This window comes from Schistocerca americana, chromosome 3 (assembly GCF_021461395.2).
Source record: "Schistocerca americana isolate TAMUIC-IGC-003095 chromosome 3, iqSchAmer2.1, whole genome shotgun sequence".
Taxonomy (NCBI): Eukaryota; Metazoa; Arthropoda; class Insecta; order Orthoptera; family Acrididae; genus Schistocerca; species Schistocerca americana.
In genome coordinates this window covers 109,320,651-109,344,851 of record NC_060121.1, presented here as the reverse complement: position 1 = coordinate 109,344,851, position 24,201 = coordinate 109,320,651, and positions in this window count along the sequence as shown.

Here is a 24,201-nt window from a genome sequence, read left to right as displayed (position 1 = left end):
CATGTAATGTCATGAGGTCAGATCACGTAGAGGAACATTTTTTAAAGAAGAAGAAAGGATAGAGAAGTCACTGGATTTTATTTAACGTGATGCACTTTCCTCGCGGGGACCGATGACCGCGGCAGTCTGGTCCCTTTAATCCCACAAACCAACCAACCTTTCCTGGCGGCGTTTCTGTTGAAGAAGCTATTACGTCATTGGCGGACTGAGGACACACGTAAAATAATTGAGTGTCATGTATACTCCAAGATGCTACTCCAGGCGGGTGTAAAATGAATGTCCGCAATGGAAAATACTGAACGCGAAAATTAAGATTTGGCCATGTTTGACTACACACTGAAGCAGGTCTTAGGATCTCTTAATGGTGATATTATCTCCTCCTTCTTGCTCTTGAACATTTAAATTACAACATAAACATAAATGAATGATTAAGGGAACTAGTAACTACAAAATGATAAATGCTATTTCTGCTTAAACATTTATTGTAGATTCAAAACACTTTATATATTACAAATGTTTATATATCAATGTCTAATGGACATAAAGAGATACAAATGTATTTCCTAACTAATAGGATTGAGCAATTGCGCAAATCTGCCCCTTTTTATGGCTACACGATCTAATACAAATAACGTGAGATGACTGACACCATCTGCGTAGCAAACACTAGAAGACACTACTTTCAAAGATGATCTACAGTGGTGTGCAACCTCAGTGGAACGGCGCAGCAGACATAAATGTGAGCTAACACAGGGGGCAAAAGGCCCTGTCATATACATTAACCAGGCCGAGACCACCTTTTTCCTTGGGTCCTTGGGGAGGGTAAGAGATATGTATCTGATCCTCAGTAAGCTGACGAAGTTTCCCAGCGCTGTCATAATGCTACGCACCAAGGGGTTCGGAACGGGTAGCGTTTGGGCGACATGCGGCATGCGGGACGAAATAATGAACTCGCTGAACGATGTGGAGGGACTGCAAGCGCTTATTTGCAATTCCGGCCCGAATTTGGTTAAGAAGGCGTCGATAATTGAGCGTCGTCGCGCAAGGCATGTCGTTCATAAAATCTAAGCCCAAGCAGCGGACAGTATCACTGAATCCTAAGGGGGCAAAGTATTCCTGCTGCAGCCCTATCCCGAACTTCAAGGCGACGGACTTGTGAACGATGATTTGGCTACCAGAAGGTGTGCCGTAGGTTGCAATCCAGTTCAAAGCCGCTGCCATTTCGGCAGCTCCACGTATGACGATCATCAAATCATCCGCATAAGCGGTACAGCGATAGATGGAGCCGCTGTATCCCAGTAAGCCTGTCTCGGAGACCACACAACAAGGGTTCTATGGCCAAAGCAAATAACAATGTGGATAATGGACAGCCCTGTCGTACTGATCGGTAGATCGCCATGGGTGCCGTCAGTCTTCCATTAACAAGGGCTCGTGAAGTAGCAACATGCAGGAGGCGTGTCAACACTGTGATAAAGGGGTTGGGGTATTCCACGCGCCGTAGAACGGCCGTGGGGCAAGTGTGGCCCACACGGTCAAAAGACCGGATAAAGTCGATAGACTCCAGGGATGCCGGCAAACGTTGCACCCGTGCGAGGGAGATGAGATCTCTGTAACGACATAACGCAGTTCTGATGTCGTTGGGTCCCCCCAAGGGCGTCTGATCGCTGGACAGGACGTGCAGCAGTGTACCGCGAATACGTTCTGATAGCAGCCTCGAAAAGATTTTGAAGTCGCTGTTCAATAACGTTAAGGGGCGATAATCGCGGACATAATTCCGTCCCTTCGGCTTATGGATGGGGATGATCAGTCCTTCCAAGAACTGTGCAGGCAACGGTATACCTGGGGACATCAATTCCTGACTTATTCCAACCCAACACGGTACGATCAGTTGTTTATAGGCTCGATAGAACTCTAATGGTAGTCCGTCGATTCCTGGGGATTTATGGGGAGCACCTTTACCAATGGCGTCGAGCACTTCCTCTTCTGTCCTCCCAGTCAGGTCGGTACCATGTCTGGGGGAACTGTACCGTGGACATGTGCAGAAACGGTGTCTACCCTCGCCAAATCAGGGAGCACTGCTGAAGAAAGGTAATGACCATAGAAGGCTTCTGCTATATCTGCTTGTTCCACCACGTGTCGACCGTCGTCCGTTAGCACGTCGGTTACCAGCGCCTTAGAGCGTCTCTTGCGCTCTACGAGCACGTGGTGCATAGATGGCCTTCGTAGCCTGTCTGGAGCACGCGATCGTATAACGGCGCCCAGTAAATGATGGCGTGTTACAGAGACGAGCTGCGCTTTCGCGTGGTTGACAATGGTCCGCCTGTCAGGTGAGGACTCCCGTAGGACGGTGTAATAAAAGTTTTCCGTGCCCCTTCTCCATGCCGCCGCTTCCCGGCCGTAAGCCATGAACGTGCGCCTAAGAGCAGGCTTCGCACGTTCAATCCACCAACTGGTGGTCGACCGGTAACGACCACGACGCTGTAAGGACGCGTTCCACGACTCTTCGATAGTACCTTTACATGCCGGCTCATCCAGATGCGCCACACACGTGCAGGTTGAAGGGCAATGGCGCAAATATAGGCTGTGTGGTCGGTGAAAGCAGTGGGCCAGAGTTCCTCTCCTCTCGCAGCCGTCGAAAGGGTGCTTGTCTAACCGACGTGACGAATGGCTTGTATAATGGGTGTAACCAGGAGCTGGGCTATGTATGTGGCGCCACGTGTCGAGCAGGTGGAGGTCACGCACCAGCATTTCCAATTCCGCACACGGGACGTGATGTGGCTGCTGATCAGACGGAGATAGTTGAAATCGCCTCCGATCACCATATCGTCTATGCGGCCCATACAGAGACGCGTAATATCATCCGAAAGAAAGTGAGCTCGATCGTCTCCCTGATCCTGAAGGGGCATATACATTGATGATGTCTCTTGCGCGCGGTAGTTCAGTACGTCCGTAGCCGCCAAACCTTCCCGCAGCAGGACAGGCACACCACAATGGGTAGAAGAGACGTGGGTGATGTGAGCGGTATATCCGTAGAAGTCAGGGAAACTAGCCACACATACTTCCTGTAAGAGTGCTGTGTCGAGTATGCGTTGTAGCATTGTCAGTAGCATTGGTATTGATTGTGGCAAGGCGAAGGGTGTGCTGTCTAGCCTCTTCACCTAGGGTAGACGTCATGACAATCGAAGATAACTGCAAGAGATGCCGGACCCACCGAACCCGTTACAGATTTATGAGGCTTTCATGCTAGGAGTGGCATCCCCAATGCAATACCCTCCCCTGTCACCCGTGTCCTCTCCAGGAAGTTCCTCAACAAAGTCCGACCACAGTGGGTGCAACGCGATGCTGTGTTGCTGATCTGCACCTGTTTCACCCACGTCGTCTTTGGAAGGGGTGCACGTAGATACGTGAACTGCTGCATCTGTGGTGCATGATGTAACTGGGCACTCGTAGTATGGGCATGCGGAACGTCTACACTACTTAGATCCTCGCAGGCGCAGCGTCCATGCCGTCTGACGAGATGTCACCTTCTTGACCGGCCGTGCGTAGGAGGCAATCGTCAGAAGCGGTCCGCCGACGTCGCTTGCGTCGTCGAGGCAAACGTTGCTTTCGGATATGGACATCCGTACCCGAATGTGGGAGGAAATCCAGAGTCGTATCACCTCCCGATAGGAAAGCCGCGGCCGGGACAATGTTCGAATCCACGTCCATCTCGTCCTGAATGTTGTGTTACGTCTGGATTCCGTGGGACTGTTGCTGCTGATGTTGCTGTGGAGGGGGTGACATCTGGGTTGGCATCAGGAGTTCTTCCTCTTCCTCCCTTGGTACTTCTGTCGTCGATGGATGTGCCGGACCGCCCGTTTCGTCCTCATCTATGGTGCGCATCGTCGTCTGAGCGTATGTGAGGGGCAGGATGGTCGTCTCCGTCGGCGAAACGGAGTCTCCCATTGGTTTCTGAGTAAGTCTACGTTGTAAGCAGCCCGATCTAACATGACTTTCCTGCCCACATCCTGAACGGGTACGCGGTTGACCGTGGTACATTATGATTGCATGACAGCCACCGATGTTCAAATAGGGCGGCACATGTTTCTTGACTTCATGTTTAATCTAGCGCACACTACTGAAGACCTTATACGTCGTAAAACTTTGCCACTTTTCTGAAATGTGGCTGATGACATTGCCATATGGTCGGAAGGCGTGCTTGACAACTTCCTCTGGGACCTCGAAGAGGAGCTCAAAAACCCTTATTGTCCTTAGGCCCATGCCGGCATGATCCACCATCACTGCACCGATATACCTGTCAGAATGTTTAAATCTGAGAGAGTTCGCGTATTTAGACACAACTGTCACGTAGACCGCTGCACTGATCATTTTAACATAAACCACTCTCGCCGTTATAGAAAAATGTATTCCGACGACAGTCGCCGGATCTAAATGTAGATCGTTGCGTGGGAGCTGTGAACCGTGAGTTTACTTTCAAAAACCTTTTCTTCAAGAATTTGCTTTATTTCCTAGCGATTCATCAAGAACAGTAACACATTTAATAACATTATGTGAGGGTGGAAGTAGTTGCCAGTGGGTAACTGATGAAAACAAATTTCTTTCAACAAATGGAAATTTTACTCCTAAAAACCCTTCCTTAAAAAAAATTAGATTTAAAAATTATAATCAGAAAGCACACTCTAAATATCAAGTTACAATTTATTCAGATGCAGAAATAACTTTTTTTTTTTTTTTTACTATGAGCTTTCGGGCTAAGAACCTTGCCACTCCCTTTTAACACGCCCATAGTCACGACCGCTCACAACAACCTCTGAAAGACTACACTGGTGCAAATCTGCAACACACCAGATTACTTTAAACTAAAAATTTTAACAAATCACACAAACATATAAACTATGCACCCCATAGGAGGGATGGAAATGGTACAAAACACTCACATTAAAAAAATTACTTGTCACCGAAAGTGCAACTCGTTTTTAAAAGAAAACTCTTCCGGTGGAAGGGTGGCAACTTTAAACACTAAAATGACCATTTAAATAAAAACTCGCGAAATGCAGTCTTCCATAAAATGTAGAAACATGCTCGCTCTACATTACACTGTCAAGATGATAGGCAAGATAAAAACATATTTCAGGAATTCGGCCTTTACACCATAAGAAATAAATTTGTTAACACCGAGTCAGACAAACATGACAGAGGCAGCTATTAACGTACGGCAGACCGACAGACAGACAGGCAGACGCTAACTGCGTAACGAATGCAGACGAGAGACAGACTAGCAAGCTGGGGACGAGAGACTGACCCAGAATGACCACTGGCGAGCTCATAGCGCCCTTAAATGCACGTGAACAGGCAACCTTTCCCCTTTCCCACCAGAGGGAGACACCAAAGCTGCGATTGCCACAGCGGCGCCACCGCCAAAACGGAGGGCGGCTGCTTCACACTATGCGCTGCGGCGCGCTTTTCAAATCAGCAATTGTTTGCCACGGCTCAAACTGTTCTGTTCCATAGGCTCGAGGACGCACGTGATCTAGTTGGCAGGTAATTCCGATCGTATCGTGGCGCTATGTGTGTGCCATAGTCGCACTGAACTTGGAACAAATACAGCTCGCGCCGCGAGAAGGTAAACACAAGCAAGCGCTGACGGTCGCGCACGGCGGGGCGCAGCGTACGTCCTCGCCTCACCGCAGTCGAAAGCAGACTGAACCACTAGACCACGGGTGCGCCTGATCAAAAGATACTACTGACACCCAAAAAGATATGCCGACAATCGATGACAATACCATTCACTAGCAATTGACTCTGGCTGTTAATAAACGCAACATGTGGCGTATAAGGAGACGAAGATGTCTGTTCTATTTCACTATTGGGGACAAATCTCCGGAAACAAGAACTACCTGAAATGCCTAGGAGTAACCAGGCAGAGAAGCCTAAAGTGGGACGACCATATTGAACAAACTGTAGGAGAGGCGGATGCCCAGGCTCAGACACTTGCGGAGAATGTTAAAGGAATGTCACTCCGAGAAAGAAAGGGCTTGCAGAACACTTGTTCGACCGATTCTTGAGTATTTGTCCCCATGATTCCTCAGCAAGTAGAATGAATAGAGGAGGTAGAGAAGATCCAACGAATACAGGCACGTTTCGTCACAGTGTCGTTTAGTAGGCGCAAGAGCGTTATGGTGATTAATCAAGAAACTCCAGTTGTAGGTACTACAATAGAGGCATTGCTCATCGTGCAGAAGACTGCTGTCTAAACGACGAGGGCAAATGACCCAAGGAGAATCAGGAAGCATATTACTATCTCCCGTATCTCCCGTGAAACGATCACAGCCAGCAGAATCACAGAAATCATACCTCATAGGGAGATTCGGCGAATGAAACAGGGAAGGGGAAAAAGGATTGTGAACTAACAACAGGGTACTTGCGGAGATGTAGACGCAAAGTAGCATCGCCACTCTTGCTGACAGCTATAAAACACAATGCAGTTTCGTGATCTACCTGCAACTAGCATTCACACAGCCAAGAATATACCACTAGCACAGTTAACGGTTTTGCGAGTCTATGTGACGATAATTAAATCCTTGATGACAAAATCCTCATAAATAAACATGTTGGACACAGTTTGGTACCTCAGAATATAATTATTGTGAACACCATAAGTTATCCGATTTGTGAGAGTCACGTATTTAATTCACGGAAGTTTTTCTGCGTGGAGGTCTGTCGCATGCATAAAGTATACAAATTCGAGAAACTCAGAGGCAGAGATGTCCGTAGGATTGAGCTAGATAATGGGAGATGGGACCTGGATAAACTGAAAGAACCAGACGATGTACAGAGTTTCAGGGCGAGCATTAGGGAACGCTTGACAGGAATTGGGGGAAGAAATACAGTAGAAGAAGAATGCGTAGCTTTGAGGGATGAAGTAGTGAAGGCAGCACAGGATCAAGTAGGTAAAAATACGAGGACTAGTATAAATCTTTGGGTAACACAAGAAATATTAAATTTAATTGATGAAAGGAGAAAATATAAAAATGCAATAAATGAAGCTGGCAAAAAGGAATACAAACGTCTCAAAAATGAGATCGACAGGTAGTGCAACATGGCTAAGCACGGATGGCTAGAGGACAAATGTAAGGATGTAGAGGCTTATCTCACTAGGGGTAAGATAGATACTGCCTACAGGAAAATTAAAAAGACCATTGAGAAAAGAGAACCACTTGTATGAATATCAAAAGCTCAGATGGGAACCCAGTTCTAAGCAAAGAAGGGAAAACAGAAAGGTGGAAGGAGTATATAGAGGGTCTACACAAGGGCGATGTACTTGAGAACAATATTATGGAAATCTAAGAGGATGTAGATGGAGATAAAATGGGAGATATGATACTGCGTGAAGAGTTTGACAGAGCATTGAAACACCTGAGTCGAAACAAGGCCCCGGGAGTAGACAACATTCCATTAGAACTACTGACAGCCTTGGGAGAGCCAGTCCTGACAAAACTCTTCCGTCTGCTGAGCAAGATGTATGATACAGGCAAAATACCCTCAGACTTCAAAAAGAATATAATAATTCCAATCCCAAAAAAAGCAGGTGCTGACAGATGTGAAAATTACCCAACTATCAGTTTAATATGTCACGGCTGCAAAATACTAACGCGAATTCTTTACAGACTAATGGAAAAACTAGTAGAAGCCGACCTCGGGGAAGATCGGTTTGTGTTCCGTTGAAATATCGGAACACTTTTAGAAGCTAGATTAAGGAAAGGCAAACCTACATTTCTAGCATTTGTAGACTTAGAGAAAGCTTTTGACAATGTTGACTGCAATACTCTCGTTCAAATTCTGAAGGTGGCAGGGGTAAAATACAAGAACCGAAAGGTTATTTACAATTTGTACAGAAACCAGATGGCAGTTATAAGAGTCGAGGGACGTGAAAGGGAAGCAGTGGTTGGGAAGGGAGTGAGACAGGGTTGTAGCCTCTCCCCGATTTTATTCAATCTGTATATTGAGCAAGCAGTGAAGGAAACAAAGGAAAAATTCGGAGTAGGTATTAAAATCCATGGAGAAAAAATAAAAACTTTGAGGTTCGTCGATGACATTGTAATTCTGTCAGAGACAGCAAAGGACTTGGAAGAGCAGTTGAACGGAATGTATAGTTTCTTGAAAGGAGGATATAAGATGAACATCATCAAAAGCAAAACGAGGATAATGGAATGTAGTCGAATTAAGTCGGGTGATGCTGCAGGTATTAGATTAGGAAATGAGACACCGAAAGTAGTAAAGGAGTTTTGCTATTTGGGGAGCAAAATAACTGAAGATGGTCGAAGTAGAGAGGACATAAAATGTAGACTGGCAATGGCAAGGAAAGCGTTTCTCAAGAAGAGAAATTTGTTAACATCGAGTATAGATTTAAATGCCAGGAAGTCGTTTCTGAAAGTATTTGTATGAAGTGTAGCCATGTACGGAAGTGAAACATGGACGATAAATAGTTTGGACAAGAAGGGTTGTGGAGAAGAGGAGTTTGTGGCACAACTTGACTAGAAGAAGGGATCGGTTGGTATGGCATATTGTGAGGCATCATGGGATCACCAATTTAGTATTGGGGGGCAGCGTGGAGGGTAAAAATCGTAGAGGGAGACCAAGAGATGAATACACCAAGCAGATTCAGAAGGATGTAGGTTGCAGTAGGTACTGAGTGATGAAGAAGCTTGCACAGTATAGAGTAGCATGGAGAGCTGCATCAAACCAGTCTCAGGACTGAAGACCCAACAACAACAACAATGGTTTAAAAATAAACACAGAAAGTTTAGACCACAGAAAAACATTTATTTTGTGATAACCGGTTTTGATCAGCAATTTACCATTTTCTGATCTTCATATCAGGAAGGTAGGCGGTGACGGGTGTTATATCTCCAGTTGACGCTCGTGAAGTTAAAACACCCGCTCCATTCACCGCCTACAACTTTTTTTCTGTCGAGAATGTTGATGCTCATTTTTAAAGTTCTTTTTGCAAGGCCTCTGTTCTTTATGACAAATGTTCTCAAAAATTATTGTTAGATAAATATGTCTGATTCTATATTTGCACAGGATACTGCATATTTTGATACATTTAGATCCACGCAAAGGGAAGAAGAACTATGGTTCTAAGGTGGTGTATTTTATTTACTATTGGTTACGCTACCATAACTTAAGCTACTTTTGGAGCTATTGCCAAAAAAAAAAAAGAGAGAATCATGTTAGTGTAAGGTAGGTTCCGTGCTCTTCAAGCACTCTCGAAGTCCCGGTTCTATCTCCGCCGGAGGAGCTCACGAATCGGCTTCGAAGGCAGCACTCAAGAGCACGTGTGCGCTCGGGGAACCATTACCGGTACGGGAGCAGTCTGCAGGAAGCTTTGGGAAGTCGCTACAGCTTCCCCACAGACGGAGCGGAAAAGCTAGTCGGGGCGACAAAAGCGCTGCTGACGTCACAGTCTGACATGTCGCTGTCCGTGCAAATTTAGCGTAAAATAGCTCCTACGGTTACAAGCCCAACCTATAGACGATTTTTTTGTGTTTTATTCAAACGAATTATCGCTTCAGCATTATCTTTTAGCTGTTGTAGCTCATATTACTTTCTCTGCTTGCATAGAAATATTCGGATATCCATCCCATTTACGACACCGTTTCTTAATTTTCCTTTCAGCCATACATATTGCATTACTTTATGTTGTACCTTCAATGGACATTTGTTTATTATTATGTCTCGCATAACGCTACTACAAAAACTACGAGACATAATAATAAAAAAGGACCCACTGAAGATGTTACGCTAAGCGCTAAGACAAAAATTAAGAAACTGTACCTTGCACAAGGCGGAAATTCTAATTCCGGTGTATGAGCAATTAGTTAGCATAATATCTTTCGGGAATATTTAGATCAATAGAAAAGTACGTATCAATCGATCGATGCTTCACAACATGCCTCCCTGTTCCACACACGTTGTTGGTGCTATTCCAATAGTGAAAAGAGGTTTTCACTGATTGCAATAGTAGAACTAAAGCTATAAAAACACACTCACGGGTCATTGTGCGATGCCTGGCCACTAACAAACTGCAAGAAGCTCTACAAGCTTGATTACGTCTACTTCTTACGTCTTCTTCTTAGCCTCTGACGATGTGTCCAGCACTGGAAGACGAAATGTTAGGCAGAGAAATATGTCTTAGAACACGGCCCGTAAAACAAAATTCACCGAGGACGCAAGAAGCGAGCCTGAACAGCCTCTAGAAAACAGTTCATAATGTGAACATCAACAAACGTAAAACAAGTCGTATGAGAATACCCTCCGACAGGCACTTAAGTGTCAATCGCAGAGTAGACATGTAGATGTAGGTGTAAATCAGGTGCCAATGAGAAAATTAAATTAAGAAATGGGACACTGAATGTAGCGGATAAGTTGTACTATTGGTGCAGCAAAATACAATGATGGCCGAAGCAGATGGGGGATAAGGTGCAGGTTTCCAATGGTAAGAAAAACATTTATGAAGAATAGGAATTTGTTAAAACTACACTCCTGGAAATTGAAATAAGAACACCGTGAATTCATTGTCCCAGGAAGGGGAAACTTTATTGACACATTCCTGGGGTCAGATACACCACATGATCACACTGACAGAACCACAGGCACATAGACACAGGCAACAGAGCATGCACAATGTCGCCACTAGTACAGTGTATATCCACCTTTCGCAGCAATGCAGGCTACTATTCTCCCATGGAGACGATCGTAGAGATGCTGGATGTAGTCCTGTGGAACGGCTTGCCATGCCATTTCTACCTGGCGCCTCAGTTGGACCACCGTTCGTGCTGGACGTGCAGACCGCGTGAGACGATGCTTCATCCAGTCCCAAACATGCTCAATGGGGGACAGATCCGGAGATCTTGCTGGCCAGGGTAGTTGACTTACACCTTCTAGAGCACGTTGGGTGGCACGGGATACATGCGGACGTGCATTGTCCTGTTGGAACAGCAAGTTCCCTTGCCGGTCTAGGAATGGTAGAACGATGGGTTCGATGACGGTTTGGATGTACCGTGCACTATTCAGTGTCCCCTCGACGATCACCAGTGGTGTACGGCCAGTGTAGGAGATCGCTCCCCACACCATGATGTCGGGTGTTGGCCCTGTGTGCCTCGGTCGTATGCAGTCCTGATTGTGGCGCTCACCTGCACGGCGCCAAACACGCATACGACCATCATTGGCACCAAGGCAGAAGCGACTCTCATCGCTGAAGACGACACGTCTCCATTAGTCCCTCCATTCACGCCTGTCGCGACACCCCTGGAGGCGGGCTGCACGATGTTGGGGCGTGAGCGGAAGACGGCCTAACGGTGTGCGGGACCGCAGCCCAGCTTCATGGAGACGGTTGCGAATGGTCCTCGCCGATACCCCAGGAGCAACAGTGTTCCTAATTTGCTGGGAAGTGGCGGTGCGGTCCCCTACGGCACTGCGTAGGATCCTACGGTCTTGGCGTGCATCCGTGCGTCGCTGCGGTCCGGTCCCAGGTCGACGGGCACGTGCACCTTCCGCCGACCACTAGCGACAACATCGATGTACTGTGGAGACCTCACGCCCCACGTGTTGAGCAATTCGGCGGTACGTCCACCCGGCCTCCCGCATGCCCACTATACGCCCTTGCTCAAAGTCCGTCAACTGCACATACGGTTCACGTCCACGCTGTCGCGGCATGCTACCAGTGTTAAAGACTGCGATGGAGCTCCGTATGCCACGGCAAACTGGCTGACACTGACGGCGGCGGTGCACAAATGCTGCGCAGCTAGCGCCATTCGACGGCCAACACCGCGGTTCCTGGTGTGTCTGCTGTGCCGTGCGTGTGATCATTGCTTGTACAGCCCTCTCGCAGTGTCCGGAGCAAGTATGGTGGGTCTGACACACCGGTGTCAATGTGTTCTTTTTTCCATTTCCAGGAGTGTAGTATGCAGAGAACAAGAAATGGAGAAGGGCTTGCAGAGTATGGATGCTTGGTACTTGGAACTGGCAGTTGTCCCTCATCATAAACAAATGTAACCTGGTATGCGAAAATATACAAAAAGAACCATTATTGCACTATGATACGGCTGCAAAACAATCACTGGAAGCATAAATACCCATAAAATTATTAGCAGGGAAATTTTAGAGAAGGAAATAGTATTTTCTTTTAAGTTGCTAAGAGAAAGCGTAGAAAATTATTATAACGAACGATCGCAACAGAAAACTGCTTACATTACAGTAAAAGTTTCACTCACAAAGCGCTCATGCAATGGACAGGGAACTAATAAATGACCAAAGTAATATAAGTAAAAACTCAGCGATCAAGTTAGCTACTAAAACAAGAACAAATTGATATGAAGAAGATAATTAAATTGAATAATAACTAACTCAATGTCCTCATCGCTGATGCTAATTTTTTTCAAAAAAGTAATTTTTTCGCTGAAATTTACCCCGTGTATGCCCATAGCATACACTACAGCACACATAACTCAAGCACCTACATAACAAACAAACCAACATCATACTATATAAAGACTAGACACAACAATTGTCAATTGCCTGACGATAAGAAGAAAAAGAAGAAAACTTAAAAATAGCAATATGTCAGGAATTAAATTCTTTATAAGCCGACTGAGGACATTTCGTAAGTAAAAGGGCGAAACGCGTATGCGCAATAACAAACAGCATTTTATTTAATTGCGTAGACGGATCACATCTCCTGGAAGTTAATAACAACAAACAAGCACGTGGCGATAGACTTTCTGTATGTAGCGAGAAACAATTCTAAATGAAGGTAATAACGACCTTCACAATTAAGTTTTAGTAGGTTAACTACAGTGCGACCTAGCTGTCATAAACGCGATGAACGACGGATCACTGGCAGTTAACGACCAGCTTACATTTCGGCTCAGATTAAAGTACGGACTACGTGCGGGGCCTGGTATGCGTATATTCTATTAGTTCATCTCTTCCTTCCCCTCTCTCTGTTCACCTCCTTGCCCTCTCTCTATCAATCCCCTGCTTCTCTCTATCTCTGCCCATCACCACCACCCACTCTTTCTGTTTCTGCCTACCTCGTCCAACGATCCTCGCTCCCTCCTTCCCCCCCCCCCCCCCCCCCCCAGTATTCAGTGTCGGTCCATCTGCTGCCGCGCTCTCTCTTTCTTTCTCCTATACCCTCTGCCTGCCTGCTCCTCCTCTCTCTGCCTAGCTGCTCATTCCCCCTCTGTCCGTCTCATCCCCATCCCTCTCTTTGTTCAACTCCTCCTCCATTTCCTCTTCCATTCTCTCTTTGTCCATCTGTGACTTCCCCTCCCTCTCTCCATCTCCTTCCCACTGTTTCTGTCCATCTCTCCTCTCCATAGCCACCTCCTCTTCGCCCCACTCACTGTTCACCTCCCTCTTCTCTCTTTTTGCTTCGTCTTTCCTTTCTCTTCCAACTTCTCGTCTCCGCTCTCTGAATCCATCTCCTCCTTTTTTGCTCCACCTCTCTCTGTCCGTCTCCTCCGCTTTTTCCCACTGTCTCTGTCCATATCCTCCTCTTTTCTTCCTCCGTCCATCTCATCCGCCCCCTTCACTCTCCACTTTATCACCTCCTACCAGACAGGAGGCTGGTGGTTCTTACACTCACAGTATTCTTCCCAGATCATAACTAATATGTGTAACAAATTTCGTTGAATTCTTTCTAGGGGTGTAGGATGAGCTTTTTACCTGTGTCTTTTCGGACATTCTGACATATCAAATATATCAAATATATCTCACACATATTTAACAATTTCACACGTATTTGTACACGTATTTCACCTGTATACCTACTGAATTTTGCCTTGTAGAGATTGCTCCCGCGGTCTAGAATCTGTGTCGCCTTGCACGTCGAGAGAGCAGCGCCGTTGTATCGAAGCTACTCCGTCTTGTTCGTGTATCTGCCGGAGTCACATCGTAGTTGCGTAGCGGAGTGTGTTGTCCCTTTCCTCTTGGCGAAGTTGTTTTCTGCCAGCGCCATGATGTCTGTTCCACATCGAGCTACTATTCGCTTCAGTTTTCACAAGAGTACCCGTCGTGTTCAACCTGGCTCATTAGAAATTCACGGTTGTTTGGCTGATGTTATCCGTGTTACACCTGATGAGGTAGATCCTGCTTACTTTGATCCTGATTTGTATGTATTCTTTGTGAAGTTTTATGATCCCGTTCAAGTTGATCGGCTTCTCTCTCGGGTTGGTTCTAAAGTGTTGTTTACACATCGAGATTGTTCCGTTAGTCAAGTCCTTCTTGAAAATGTGCCACTCGAGTATACTCCGGTTAGCATTTATAACCTTCCTCCGGAAGTGGACGATTCATTTCTTAAAACAGTGTTGCTTCCGTTTGCAGTAATATGGCATATCCGATGGGAACGCTGTTCAGCACAACATCGCTTCCAGTATTATAATGGTATCCAGACAGGACACGTGCGTTAAAAAGAGTATTCCTTCCCACTTAACTGTTTGTGGTTACCGATTTGGAGGACGCCCCACCCCAGTCTCTTTCTTCTGATACGGTGTTGACAAAGGGTGCACCTTCTGGCGGTCGTCGGTTGTCTACTGACATTAATTGTGATTCCAGTATTACCAGAGATGATGTAGCTACTTATGTCGATGTCGAAATGTTGAAATGTGTGTTGAATCTGCGTGCTCCACTTCACCTGTAGGCGTGACGGTTCCCGTGAGGTTGGGCGGTTGATTTGGGTTAAAGGGACCAAACAGCAAAGTCACCAGTCCATTGTTTCAAAGGTGGTCCATTAGGAAAGATTTACATCTCAGAAGAGTCATCAAGTTAAAAGGTAAAAGACTAAAAATCTTATAAGTGCAGTCGTGATGTCAATGGTGAAAACAAAAGGAGGGAAGTCAGTAATTGGGCAACACCAAGGCTATGCTAGAGACAGGAAATATCCCACCTCTGAAGCAGTACAGGCAAGACCACCTGCTATTCAAAACCATTTAACCGCTAGAATGTAAAAGTGCTTATCGTAAAAGGAGACTAACCAAAGCTGTTGTTGTTGTTGTGGTCTTCAGTCCTGAGACTGGTTTGATGCAACTCTCCATGCTACTCTATCCTGTGCAAGCTTCTTCATCTCTCAGTATCTACTGCAACCTACATCCTTCTGAATCTGTTTAGTGTATTCATCTCTTGGTCTCCCTCTACGATTTTTACCCTCCACGCTGCCCTCCAGTACTAAATTGGTGATCCCTTGATGCCTCAGAACATGTCCTACCAACCGATCCCTTCTTCTAGTTAAGTTGTGCCACAAAATTCTCTTCTCCCCAATCCTATTCAATACCTCCTCATAAGTTATATGATCTACCCATCTAATCTTCAGCATTCTTGTGTAGCACCAAATTTCGAAAGCTTCTATTCTCTTCTTGTCCAAACTAGTTATCGTCCAGGTTTCACTTCCATACATGGCTACGCTCCATACAAATACTTTCAGAAACGACTTCCTGACACTTAAATCAGTACTCGATGTTAACAAATTTCTCTTCTTTAGAAACGCTTTCCTTGTCCATTGCCAGTCTAAATTTGATATCCTCTCTACTTCGACCATCATCAGCTATTTTGCTCCCCAAATAGCAAAACACCTTTACTACTTTAAGTGTCTCATTTCCTAATCTAAATCCCTCAGCATCACCCGACTTAATTCGACGAAATTCCATTATCCTCGTTTTGCTTTTGTTGATGTTCATCTTATATCCTCCTTTCATGACACAGTCCATTCCGTGCAACTGACCTTCCAAGTCCTTTCCTGTCTCTGACAGAATTACAATGCCATCGGCGAACCTCAAAGTTTTTATTTCTTGTCCATGGATTGTAATACCTACTCCGAATTTTTCTTTTGTTTCCTACACTGCTTGCTCAATATACAGATTGAATAACATCGGGGATAGCCTACAACCCTGTCTCACTCCCTTCCCAAACAGTGCTTCCCTTTCATGCCCTTCGACTCTTATAACTGCCATCTGGTTTCTGTACAAATTGTAAATAGCCTTTCGCTCCCTGTATTTACCCTTGTCACCTTCAGAATTTGAAAGAGAGTATTCCAGTCAACATTGTCAAAAGCTTTCTCTAAGTCTACAAATGCTAGAAACGTAGGTTTGCCTTTCCTTAATCTAGCTTCTAAGATAAGTCGTAGGATCAGTATTGCCTCACGTGTTCCAACATTTCTACGGAATCCAAACTGATCTTCCCCGAGGTCAGCTTCTACCAGTTTTTCCATTCGTCTGTAGAGAATACGCGTTAGTATTTCGCATCCGTGACTTATTAGACTGATTGTTCGGTAATTTCCACATCTGTCAGCACCTGCTTTTTTTGGGATTGGAATTATTATATTCTTCTTGAAGTCTGAGGGTATTTCGCCTGTCTCATACATCTTGCTCACCAGGTAGTAGAGTTTTGTCAGAAATGGCTCTCCCAAGGCCTTCAGTAGTTCTAATGGAATGTTGTCTACTCCCGGGGCCTTGTTTCGGCTGAGGTCTTTCAGTGCTCTGTCAAACTCTTCACGCAGTATCGTATCTCCCATTTCATCTTCATCTATATCCTCTTCCATTTCCATAATATTGTCCTCAAGTGCATTGCCCTTGTATAGGCCCTCTATATACTCCCTCCACCTTTCTGCTTTCCCTTCTTTGCTTAGAACTGGGTTTCCATTAGAGCTCTTGATATTCATAAAAGTTGTTCTCTTTTCTCCAAAGGTCTCTTTAATTTTCCTGTAGGCAGTATCTATCTTACCCCTAGTGAGATAACCCTCTACATCCTTACATATGTCCTCTAGCCAACCCCGCTTAGCCTATTTGCACTTCCTGTCGATCTTGTTTTTGAGACGTTTGGACGTTTGTATTCCTTTTTGCCTGCTTCATTTACTGCATTTTTATATTTTCTCCTTTCATCAATTAAATTCTGTATTTCTTCTGTTACCCAAGGATTTCTACTAGCCCTTGTCTTTTTACCAACTATGTCCTCTGCTGCCTTCACTACTTCATCTCTCAAAGCTACCGATTCTTCTTCTACTGTATTTCTTCCCCCCATTCCTGTTAATTGCTCCCTTACGCTCTCCCTGAAAGTCTGTACAACCTCTGGTTCTTTCAGTTTATCCAGGTCCCATCGCCTTAAATTCCCACCTTTTTGCAGTTTCGTCAGTTTTAATCTACAGTTCATAACCAATAGATTGTGATCAGAGTCCACATCTGCCCATGGAAATGTCTTACAATTTAAAACCTGGTTCCTAAATCTCTGTCTTACCATTATGTAATCTATCTGAAACCTGTCAGTATCTCCAGGCTTCCTCCATGTATACAACCATCTTTTATGATTCTTGAACCAAGTGTTAACTATGATTAAGTAGTGCTCTGTTCAAAATCCTACCAGGCGGCTTCCTCTTTCATTTCTTAGCCCCAATCCATATTCACCTACTACGTTTCCTTCTCTCCCTTTTCCTACTACTGAATTGCAGTCACCCATGACTATTAAATTTTCGCCTCCCTTCACTATCTGAATAATTTCTTTTATTTCATCATACATTTCTTCAATTACTTCATCATCTGCAGAGCTAGTTGGCATATAAACTTGTACTACTGTAATAGGCGTGGGCTTCGCGTCTATCTTGGCCACAATAATGCGTTCACTATGCTGTTTGTAGTAGCTTACCCGCACTCCTATTTTTTATTCATTATTAAACCGACTCCTGCATTACCCCTATTTGATTTTGTATTTATAACCCTGTATTCACCTGACCAGAAGTCTTGTTCCTCCTGCCACCGAACTTCACTAATTCCCACTATATCTAACTTTAACCTATCCATTTCCCTTTTTAAATTTTCTAACCTACCTGCCCGATTAAGGGATCTGACATTCCACGCTCCGATCCGTAGAACGCCAGTTTTCTTTCTCCTGATAACGATGTGCTCTTGAGTAGTCCCCGCCCGGAGATCCGAATGGGGGACTATTTTACCTCCGGAATATCTTACCCAAGAGGACACCATCATCATTTAATCATACAGGAAAGCTGCATGCCCTCGGGAAAAATTGCGGCTGTAGTTTCCCCTTGCTTTCAGCCGCTCGCAGTACCAGCACAGCAAGGCTGTTTTGGTTAATGTTACAAGGCCAGATCAGTGAATCATCCAGACTGTTTCCCCTGCAACTACTGAAAAGGCTGCTGCCCCTCTTCAGGAACCACACGTTTGTCTGGCCTCTCAACAGATACCCCTCCGTTGTGGTTGCACCTACGGTACAGCAATCTGTATCGCTGAGGCACGCAAGCCTCCCCACCAACGGCAATGTCCATGGTTCTTGGGGGGAACCAAAGCTAAAAAGCGATAAAAACAGAGTAAAAGGGAGAGAGAAGGGGATCTTGGTCAGGGAGGGGAGTCAGGGATATCCAAACACAGCTTATTGTGGGAGACACCCCCAACCCTCACCGCCCTGCTCCTACTCCAGAGGGAGATTAAAAACCTTAGAACTGGAAATAAAACCCGCTTTCATGGAGGAAACTGAGAACCAGTCCAACCATCCGTGAATCTTTTGCGAATATTAAAGGTAAAGTGTGAGGAAGTCTGTACTTAGTACACAGAGCCAAAATAAGGGGGCATTCCACCAAAATTGTGGCTGCTGGCTAGAAGGTTCCACAACAATAAAATGGGGATGGCTCATTATGCAAAAGAAAACCATGGGTCAGCCTGGTATGGCTGATGCGGAGACGACACAGGGTGGTCGAGTCCTTCCGGGAGAGGTGGAAGGAAGAATGCCATGGGACAGGTGTCACCTTAATGGCACGAAGTTTATTAGACAGAGGGGTAGCCTCCCAAGATTTGTGCCATGTATGTGTGAAATGGGCCGTAAATCCACTGCAGAGATGGGTAGGTAAGCTCATTGCCTGGGGTACCATCATGGATAGGGATCCAAAGGAAGTCAACGAAACAAGTAGCATCATGAAGATAAGTGACACTGTCATGGATGGCTGAGACCAAGGAATGGTGGGAAAAACACCGATCAATAGCCTGATGGCCACTCATTGAGTCTGTACATAACAAAACGCGTTTGAGTTGGGACTGTTTAATTAAGGTAAGGGTCTGGGAAATTGCCATCAACTTGGCACACCACACGCAGTTGGCAGGGGATGATTTTCCATGCCAACAGATTTAGGGCCATTGGTGTAAAAAACAACAGCATCCCGAAGCTCCCATAAAAGTCAGCCGAAAAAACAACGGAACACCATCGGGGGAACGGAATCTTTAGGACCTCGGCGGAGATCCATCCGAATCCGGGGCCGAGAAACTAAGGAGGGTGGTTGGGGAAGGAACATGGGTGACAGGAGAAAGAAGGAAGGTGAAAATCACAGCGAAGAGACGCAAGGCGGAGTCCAACCGGTAAACCCGCCCGAGGGCGGGAACTAGGTGGCCGATGTCCTTGGTCTGGGAACAGGATAGCATAAGAAGGATGAGTGGGAGAGGAACAGACAGAGATTGCATAAGAAACCAGAAGCTGGGACCGCCGAACAGAAAGGGGGGGGGGGGGGGGGGGGGGGAATCACAGTTTCAACCAGGAGACTATCAACAGTGCCAATAGGGAATGCACCTGTACCGATACAGTTACCACGATGGAGGGCCAGATCCAGGATGTGTAGTGTGGAACGGGCACCTGAACAAAGTTTATCTCCATAGTCCAAGCAAGACAGCACTAAAGCCTGAAAAAGGTGGAGAAGAGTGGAACAATCCACACCCCAATAGGTGTGGGCAAGAAAGCGAAGGACACTGAGTTTACGGAAACATCCTCTATTCGGGTGTCTGATATGAGACAGCCAAGTGTACTTGTTGTCGAAAAGAAGACCCAGGAAATGAAACTGTGGGATCACAGGTAATCATTGTGCATCGAGGCAGAGCTCCAGATCGGGGTGGAGGGTAGTTCAGTGACAGAAGTAGACCAGCTGCGATTTTAAAGGAGAGGCCCCATGCAGAGGCACGCTGTATAGTAACCTGAGCTGCCGCTCTGCAGAGGCCATCGAAGAGGAACTAACCCAAATGCAGAAATCATCCACATACAGAGCAGGGGTGACCAAAGGACCGACGGAGGCTACATCTATAGCAACGAGGGAAAGAAGTACACTCAATGCGGAACCCTGTGGGATTGCATTCTCCTGGGTCCGTGGAGAACTAAAAACAGTATCAACCTGTTCCCTAACGACCGATGGAACAGGAGCTGGTGGATAAAAATCGGTAGTAGGCCCCGAAGACCCCACTCATGAAGTGTAAGTAAGATATGATGGCGTCAAACCATGTCACAGGCCTCGCGAAAGTCGAAAAATACTGCAACCAAATGGCGACGCTGGGAAAAAGCCTGCCGAACTGAGGATTCCAAGCGCAGTAAATGATGGATCATACACTGTCCCTCTCGGAAGCCACACTGTTAAGGGGACAATAGATCCCGTGATTTGAGGACCCAATTGAGCCAATGGGCTACCATCCGTTCAAGTAACTTGCAAACAACGTGTGTCAGACTAATTGGCCGATATCTTTCGACAAACAGGGGGTTCTTACCAGGTTAAGGACGGGAAGCACGATACTATCTCTCCACTGAGAAGGGAAGTCACACTGGAGTCAAATACGATTAAAAACCCAGAGAAGATGTTGTCGTTGTGGAGCACTGAGATGTTGAAGCAATTGGTTAAGAATGGAGTCTGTGCCAGGGGCCGTATCATCAGAAGAAGAAGATGGAGAAAGAAGTTCCCAATCAGTAAAAGAAAGGTTCGTTGTAAGATTCTGACTGACAAGGGGTAAAAAATTAGGCGGAAGCTTCGGAACACTGTTTCTGGTGAAGGAAAGCAGCCAGATAGGAGGCTGATGCTGATGCTGTTGCAAAATGGGTCGCAAGATGGTCCACGAGAATCAACGGGTCCGTGTTAAGGCCATCCAGGAGGGCATGGCTCAGAGGATTGCCGATGGCAACCATGGAGAGAGAGTGATGTGTAGCCCATACCCGTGACTTAGGGACAGTAGAACCCAGGGATGAAACAAAGCGTTCCCAATCCACCTGTTTGCTCCGTCTGATTAAGTAACGGGCTCTGGCGCGTAGGCGTTTGAAGGTAAGAAGATTGACAGCGGATGGGTGCCTCTTAAGGTGTTGCAAAGCTCGGCGGCGATCACAGATGGCAATGGCAATGACCGGGCTCTACCACGGGACTTGCCGGCGGCGAAATGGTCTACATGAGCGTGGGATAGTAAGGCTAGCAGCGTGAACAATCACATCAGACACATCACGTAGGACGTCATCAATACAACCTAACATAGAGACAGAAAAAACGACCTTTGCAGTATATAGATGCCAATCGGCGCATTGGAAGGGTCAACGAGGTACATCTACGTGATTACTCTACTATTCACAATAAAATGCCTGGCAGAGGGTTCAATGAACCACCTTCAAGCTGTCTCTCTACCGTTCCACTCTCGAAAGGCACGCGGGAAAAACGAACACTTAATTTTTTTTGTGCGAGCCCTGATTTCTCTTATTTTATCGTGATGATCATTTCCCCCTATGTAGGTGTGTGCCAATAGAACGTTTTCGCAATCGGAGGAAAAAACTGGTAATTGAAATTTCATGAGATCCCATCGCAACGAAAAAAGCCTTTGTTTTAATGATTACCACTGCAGTTCACGTATCATCTCTGTGACACTATCTCCCTTATTTCGCGACCATACAAAACAATCTACCCTTCTTTGTACTTTTTCGATCATCCGTCAGTCCCACCTGATGCGGATCCCACACCGCACAGCAGTACTCCAGAATACGGCGGACAAGCGTGGTGTAAGCAGTCTCTTTATTAGACCTGTTGCACCTAAGTGTTCTACCAGTGAATCGCAGTCTTTGGTTTGCTCTACCCACAATATTATCTATGTGATCGTTCCAATTTAGGTTATTTGTAATTTTAATCCCTAAGTACTTAGTTGAATTTGCAGCCTTCAGATTTGTGTGACATCGCGTAATCGAAGTTTAGCTGATTTCTTTTAGCACTCATGTGAATAACTTCACACTTTTCCTTATTCAGGGTCAATTGCCACTTTTCGCACCATACAGATATCTTATCTAAATCATTTTGTAAGTCGTTTTGATCATCTGATGACTTTACAAGACAGTAAATGACAGCATAATCTGCAAACAATCTGTGACGGCTACTCAGATTGTCTCCTATGTAGTTAATATAGATCAGGAACAATAGAGGGCCAATAATGCTTCCTTGGGGAACGCTGGATATTACTTCTTTTTACTCGATGTCTTTCCGTCTATTACTACGAACTGTGACCTTTCTGACAGGAAATCACGAATCCAGTCTCACAACTGAGGCGATACTCCGTAGGCACGCAGTTTGGTTAGAAGACGCTTGTGAGGAACGGTGTAGAAAGCCTTCTGGAAATCTAAAAATATGGAATCAATTTGACATCCCCTGTGGATAGCACTTATTACTTCATGAGTATAAAGAGCTAGGTGTGTTTTACAAGAACGATATTTTCTGAACCCGTGCTGACTATGTGTCAATAAATGCTTTTCTTGGAGGTACTTTATAATGTTCAAATACAGTATATGTTCCAAAAAATCGACGTTAGTGATTTAGGCCTGTAATTCAGTAGATTACTCCTACTTCCCTTTCTGGGTATTGGTGTGACTTGAGCAATTTGTCAGTCTTTAGGTACGGATCTTTCTGTGAGCGAGTGGTTGTATATAATTGCTACATATGTAGCCCTTTTATCAGCATAATCTGAGACGAACCTGACTGGTATACAATCTGGACCGGAGGCCTTGCCTTTATTAAGTGATTTAAGCTGCTACGTTACTCCGAGGATATCTATGTTTCTCATCTTGGCAGTTGTTCTTGACTGGAATTCAGGAATATTTACTTCGTCTTCTTTGGTGAAGGACTTCGGGAAAACCGTGTTTAATAACTCTGCTTTAGTGGCACTTTCATCAGTGACTTCACCGTTGTTATCAGTGAAGGTACTGATTGCGTCTTGCCACTGGTGTGCTTTACGTATGACCAGAATCTCTTTGGGTTTTCTGCCAGATTTCGAGACAGAACTTCGTTGTGGAAATTATTAAAACCATCTCGCATTGAAGTACGCGCCATATTTCGAACTTCTGTGAAACTTTTCCAATCTTGGGGATTTTGCGTTCTTTTAAATTTGGCATGCTTTTTCGTTGCTTCTGCAACAGAGATCTAACCTGTTTTGTGTACCATCGGGGAGCAGGAACGGAGCGAGAGAATCAACGGGAATCGGTCACTATTGCAAAGATCGTCGTGTGGGGACCAGTGTAATGACGGGACGAGGGAGGGAGAAGAAAGAGAAAGATCAATGGCAGAAAAGGTACCATGAACGGCACTGTAATAGGTTGGGGATGCATGATTAAGAAGGCACAAGTCGTGGTCTGTAAAAAACTGATCTATGAGAAGACCCCGACTAGATGGAAATGCACTGCCCCACAAGGGATGATGAGCATTAAAATCCCCAAGAACGAGGAAGGGAGGAGGAAGTTGCTGAAGAAGGGCAGTTAAGGCAGCAGGAGTAAGAGTCCTGTCAGGAGGGGGATAAAGACTGGAAACCGTGACCCCCAGAGTCCTGGTGGACCCAAACAGCAACCGCTTCCAATGTAGTTTAAAGAGGAATCCACATGCTAGCAACGTCTGTACAGACCACTGTACAAACGCCACAAGAGGCCCAGAGGGGGCCGACCCGATTGCGACAGAAAGCACGGTACTCACGGAGGGTCGGTGAGTGGTCGTCAGTAAAATGAGATTCATGTAGAACCACACAAGCTACAGAGTAAAACAAAATGATGGACTTTAACTCCTGAAGGTGATGGTCATAGCCATTACAATTCCACTGGATAACCATAGAACCATGATTCAAATGGGGGGGGGGGAGGGGGGAACAGGCTAAGGCCAGTCATGCTGCCAGGTCACTACCCATCACCGACAAGGAGGGGGCGACATCCATGAACAGCAGGTCACAGTCAGGTTGCGAAGGTTGGGACGGGACCTCTGGTGACACCAGAGGCTCCTTGTTCCAGGACTTACGTTTTTTCTTGTTTTCTGTTTGAGATTTGGAGGGCTGTGCTGCAAGAAGGAGCTAGCTGCAGCAAATCTGGAACAGAAAGAGAGTGGGCGACATG